General features: G+C 39.4%; 1 protein-coding gene across 1 annotated transcript in view; it reads right to left on the reverse strand.

Annotated features, from left to right (window-relative positions):
* The window catches only part of LOC128367597 (ephrin type-A receptor 6-like), a 161,585-nt gene extending 156,171 nt beyond the window's left edge, over positions 1-5,414 (reverse strand). Inside the window, exon 1 of the mRNA XM_053328205.1 lies at positions 5,358-5,414. The gene's annotated coding sequence lies outside the window, so the exon portion shown is untranslated. The remainder of the gene's footprint in view (positions 1-5,357) is intronic.
* Positions 5,415-6,507: the final 1,093 nt, after the last annotated feature.

The raw sequence follows: 6,507 nt of genomic DNA on the forward strand, positions 1-6,507 counted from the left end.
TGTTTTGTGGGTGATGTCAAGTTTGCTCCTGTTTTTTCACACACAGACCTTTAGTAAATCAGGCCCTTAGACCATAAATCAGCATAAACAGCTGCCAGCAGGTGTCTTGACTGCTTGCAAGAAGCAGAAATGTTGTTTACCTTTTCCACTGCAGCACAACCAAACTGTTTCCACTGCAGCACAACTAAACTGTTCCAGTTGTAGTTTTGGCCAATGAGAAATTGTTGGATGTTTATATTTTTCAGACCAATTACCTTTCTTTTTTTCTACTTTACCAAAACCCCACTGAACCGTGACCCCGAAACTGATACCAAACCATTCATTTTTTTTGTACTGTTACACCCCTAATTGCTGTGAGTTGAACACTTGTGAGGTATTGAGCCTAATATTTGACTGAGCAGTGTTCCAGCAGCAGTAAACCAATGTACCGCTGTTGTGCCCCCTGCTTACATAATGTTGTGTTTATACGCCCCTGGTAGATCTGACTTATTGGCTGCTTAGGGACCTCTGACAATAGATTAAAGTAGCATTATTCACTCCCTTTATGATGGACAACTATCATTCTTTGTCATCCAACCTGCCTATGCTCAATTGCCATCATAAAACAAAAGGCAACATTTGGCATTCTTATCCCTTAAATCTGTTTCATGTAATTTAATAAATAAGATGCCCACTCCCCCCCCACTTACCACTGGGACATGACTCATGCATATTTCAGCAGTGTGTCTGCCCATTCTGAGTGGAGCTTATTGTGGCTGCATGCAGACGGCAAATCAACCCTGTTTTCCTTCTCCTCACTCTGTCTCTCTCATTCACCCCTCCACTGCCCAGAACATGGAAAGAAAGGCAGAGAACAGACATGCTTTCCTCATGAAAACAACTTTTCAACAACTTTTCCACTGAAGCATCAGCCTGCTGTTGGCATTTTACTGGAGAGAAACTTTGCAGCATCAAAGTCCTTGAAAGACATGGTATAGATCAATGGCTGTTCAATATGCACAAATCTAATGAGTGAAATCTTTGAGGGTGAATGTGTTTCTCGCTCTGAGGATATTCCCACATTCAGTAAAGTCATTGACAAACATAACAACAATCCTCCTTGCAACGTTTCCCCTTGCAGGCCAATTCATTTTTCAAGCAGAGCAGGTCTAAAATAATAAATGGGCACCTTGCACTGAAGGTTGGGCATGACAAAGACAATACGGCTGTGTTTAGTGTTTAAACATATGTTTACAGCTTTCCAGGGAGCTGCATACGTCTAGAATGTGGACCTATAGGGAAATGCATTCAAGTGATGAGTGAAACCAAGAACAATTAATTATTTGATTAAAGTGCTTCAGTCTACTCTCCCTGTTATTTTAATTTAGATTAAAACTATTCCCAGGCTCCTATGATAATCACACATACGTAAATGTTGCTATAGCAAGCGATTCACACTCTAACGGCTGAAAATTAGCCACATCTTTCGTCATAATTAAAAGTATCTCTCAAACGCAAAGATTTACGCAAGAGGATTTAGAGAAGCAAGTATTTATTATGAGTCTATGTGTGTTGATTAATATACAGTAATGAATTTACTTAGTGAGGAAGTGTTGGAAAGAAGAGGAGTGAGTAAACCTTTATGTTTTGACCTGCTCTCATAAATTTGCTATTTCAAAATAGGGGTGGAAGTTATCCTTTTCCGTCAATTTTGCCACTGACAACTCTCCATCGTCAATAACAGATTTTTATTGTATTTTATTTTTAATGGCTGATGCACTTACTCTTAATATTTGACAGTGACATGTAGAGGAATATAGTGTCTAGCTCAAGGATGCTTTAACATCACTGTTGTTGAGATTATGCAGACAACTACAGTGTCATGCGTTGTAATTCTGACAGACCACCATAATGTTCTTGTGGTTAACCCTTGTCCTCTATACAACCACTCACCTTTCTCTCATTACAAGAGTTGTTTGCTGTCTTTTTGTAAAACTCATCCATAAATATACACCTTATTTCCACATCACTTTCAATTTCATATCATGAGCAGTTATCCTGGCAAACTCACCATCAGGTAATCATGCTGGAAAAGTTACTGCTTATGAAATTATTTTAAGATGTGTACTGGGCAGGAGTGAGTGACGGTTGTTTATATCTGGAACCAGAACTAGTGTGGCTCTGATAGGCAGCTACATGGTGTACTGCTGTATTGGCCTGATACCAGGCTGTGTCTAATATGGTGGGGATTGACTTATTCTTGCTGGCTCCCAGGTAGTGAAGGGGATTTAAACTATTTTACCTCCCCAGATCTTCACACCTTCCCTCAGGCCCTCTCACCTCGATGCCTTAAATATTAATGGTAAATCGGAGGATCCTGGATGAGTGAGGAGGGGAGAAGGCTGACAGCTTAATCATGGAGGCTGCGGCCCCCCTCTCTCCTCTTCCTCAACGCTGTGGGCGGCTGTCACCAGGACCTACATGATGTAATCACCTCCATAACCCTGATATGGGCCACTGTGGGCCTTGCAGGGAGAGATAGAGACACAGGGAGGGTGGGGGTGGAGGGGACCCTAGGGATCCTCCTGCAGTGGATCATTTAAAGTCAAACCCCACATAGAGTAAGTGTGAAGTGTGGAAGGGGAAATGTGGGTGAACCTGCAAAGCTTTGCGGGGCAGGGTATGTCCCCACTACACTTTAAGCAAAAAGTATTGCAATTGCTCTCAAACACTTAAACGCTATCTAAAAAGAGTGGAATAAGTTATGGGAATAAATAAATATAAATATGGAGTTGCAAGTGCCTACATAGAACAAGCTACCTGGTCATCAATTAGAGCTGAAGATGTGAAGGGTTTACAAGCATACTCACTGTTTTTCAGAGGGTGCTGTAATTCAAAGCAGGATATGTCATATCTGGACATGCTGGATTTGGCATCCTGCCTTAAGGTCACGGTATGTAAGCTGCCATTCAAAGTTTGTGAAAAATAAGATCAGTTGTCTGTGATTAGCAAGAGCAGAAACACATTAGAGTGACTCTTGTAAAGTTCTTGATAAGCAAGTCTGAATTTGCTCTGACCCAGTCTTTGGCAATCTCCAAGATAAAGTCAAAATGATAAATACAAGTATCAGTCCAGGCCCACACTGAATAGAAGTTTTGCCACAAGTATTGACCCATGAGCTCAACCAGCCCACTGTACTTTTTGCAATGGCTAGCACATACTCGCAATGTGTCCTGACTTCAAGAAAAGCCCAAACAAGGAACAAATGGAATGTGTTTTTTGATGTCTCCCAAAAGGGCACACTAGATAGGATTGCAAAAGGCACCTGGCATACAGTATAAGGAAAAGATGAAAAGCCCATAAACAGAGCAATGTGCAGCAGATGGGGGCCACACATAGTCAACCTGTCACCTTCAATTCACATTTGGGCTTCTTGTCCAAATCAAAAGCATTCAAAGTGAGTGACTTGTCTAACTTGGATATCAATAGCAGAGAGATGAGCATTTTGTTGAATACTATGACCCAAGAGAAGTATGTACCATCTCATCTTGTCACAGGTCTCCACATCCCTGGATTGGATAGCTACGATTTAATTGCTTTATCTGCAGTGCACATACATAAGGAAATGCCTGTGACATCTTCAGAGAGGAAGATCTTTCCAAAGGACCATACCTGAACAATGTACAAATTCCTTTCATTAATGCTGTAGTGGATTGCTCATTGGAAGACATCCACCAAAAGTCATGGAACCATGAGCTCCTGATCAGTCAATACAACCAAGACTTCAGTGAGAAAGCATCTGAGGAAGACTAAGATGTCAATGAAAGATAGGAAATTCACAAAATATGCATATGGTAGTGTAACACTGAAAGATAGAATAAAACCTGAATTGAATTCAACTTTGACTTCATTTTTGGACATTCCTTCCTTTTCTTTTTTTCATTTTTTGCTGCTCAAAACCAGTTAGTATTAATCTACAGAAGTACTCTCAATCAGCCACCACAAGAAGGGAAAAAAGGTCACTACACAGCTTGTTCACACTGTAACCATGGATGCACTGCACAGCAATCAACTAAGATCATTTTCAATAAAACAAAACACAAACACTGTCTTGACGGACCATAACTGATAAGCTGTGACAAATATCAAAATTGTAACCACAAGCAGATACCTAATAAAGTAAAGCACTTTAAACTTGACATTTTGAAAGACGCTGCATAAAAGAAGGTCAACAGCCCCAGGCATTTTCCTGACAATAAACACAAATGGGTAACCATCAGTTGGTGAAAATGGACAGTTGAACATGGGCAAACAAGGACTTAACACAGTCAGAGTTGACATAGACTCAATGGATAGCGTCTGCCTCTTTCCTGTGATCAGTCTCTATCTTGACTTGGGTTATGCCATAGTAAAAAGTATGGAGAGATAAACTAAAGGTGGAGGTTATCCAATTCTGTCTTTGTTGCTTACCGTATATATCACAAAGGCATTTCCAATCACTCCCTTAGGTATTCTGACAGCACAGAGAAGGAAAGGTTTTTGATGCAACACAGTTTTGATCTAAGTACGTTACAGTTCATTGTAAGCACATCTATATTTCATCATGTCAATGCCTTCAGTTTGGAACTTGCTGCTTTTCCAGAGTTCTGATTTTCAGTTGGACAAGATACTGCTGTGAAGCTGGAGGCACTTACTGCCAGAACAAAATGGGAATACCCCTTTTGGGTAGCTGACTGACATAGTAAGGTAGAATACATGCAGTTATTGTTTCTCTAGTACCTGGGATGTAACTGGAGGTGAAGAATACTTTAAAACTTCTTTAACTCATGCTCTCCTGAGATTAAGAAGTTTAGGGATGGCAGATGGAGCAAATGACTTGTGTGTTGGAGTTTGACTTCATTATGGCTATCAAAGTGGTAGTCTTCTCATCTCAACAATGTATAATTCATATACAGAAAATGCAGTCAAAACATTGATATTAAATGTAGCAGTTACAAAGGCTTTGTGAGCTCAGTCTGGATTGATTGTCACTCTTTGCTTTCCTTTGGCTATTTAAAGAGTTCGTGAAATATTTATGTGGGTGTATAGTGACATAAACAGGACAGGAATTGACAATAGAAGATTGAACACCTTTAGGGAAGCCTCCTCAGAGATCTTGGCTCATTGTCTGTCTCCAAGTTACATTATTTCCCATGTGGACAGAGGGGTCTGAACAAAAACAAAGATGTGAATATGAAGCAGTTCCCTGCTACCCGTTCTGACCTGTTACCATCAATATAATTGATCTTGTTGATGCAGCAATGGCCGTGCATTTTGATACGATACACTGGACAGTAAGACCAAATGCAATAATCTTAAGCATAGGTTGAAGTCCTTACCCCGTTTATAGGATAAGTCTTCCATCCGAGCTCTCCAAGCACAGACGTTGTATCCAGCAGCACAACTGAAATGAGCAAAAAGATGAGTGGGGAAAATACAATTATTAGCGATCTGTCAACACACAAAAAGTCCTATTTTCACACTGGAAATTGAAATATCAGTCATAAACATGTTCATTTAGACATTTTTTATATTAACAGAAATGGGTTTCTCGGATGAATATTTATGAACATGGAGGCATATATATAGTGTAAGCAACATTTTTTGGTACATGCAACACAATTTGGGGACTGATAGATTGCAGTCAGATTGCAGTCAACAATCCATTCCCTGTCCCTGCGAACCCTTTCTCCCATCCACAGCTTCACTTCAATCTCACTCACAACAATATGCTCTACTGCTTCTACCCATGACTGAGACTGTCCATGAGATATAATCAGTGATACATCTGTCCTCAACCCTCATTTCATGAAAAAATGTGTAATCAAAACCCTGAAGGGTTTAATGTTTGAGAATTATAGCTTTGGTATTGTATTTTTTCAGAGTTTAATATAAAATGATATTAATCTTGGTACAGCATAATAATATCATTGTCAGTTGACTCTAACCTTCCAGGTAGTGTTTAAAACAATGAGATTTTACCGAGGAAAGTATTGCCATGCTTGACAATATTTTGTTTTGTTCTCAAGGACAGCAGATTTAATAATTCAGGAGGAAAGTGACTCTCCCAGGAAAAAGCGATTTACAGTGAAAAGAAACAGATATTCCTGAATTTGTCTTCAGTGCAATGCCTGCATAACAAAACTAAATTAAAAATAGTTAATTTGTTGTACACTTGCAATAATATTAGGACATAGCAGAAAAAGATATAGTTGCATTTTCATAATCCATAATATTTAATTTGGTTAACAACACATTTTTCTGTGGTATGTCAAACTCAGAACACATATTTATTCTTACTTTACACAGACTTTAAACTTGTCCTTGAGCGACCATTGACTTACATCTTAAATGCTACACTGTGAATCCCAGTGACACTGATTTCTGACAAATCACAATTATTCTCCTTAAATAATGACGTTTCAAGTGTCAGTCAGTCATGGATGTCCACTTAGAGCTCTGTAAGTGGTCCTTTGGGGGCTCATTATG

Source organism: Scomber japonicus, chromosome 11, assembly GCF_027409825.1.
Source record: "Scomber japonicus isolate fScoJap1 chromosome 11, fScoJap1.pri, whole genome shotgun sequence".
Taxonomy (NCBI): Eukaryota; Metazoa; Chordata; class Actinopteri; order Scombriformes; family Scombridae; genus Scomber; species Scomber japonicus.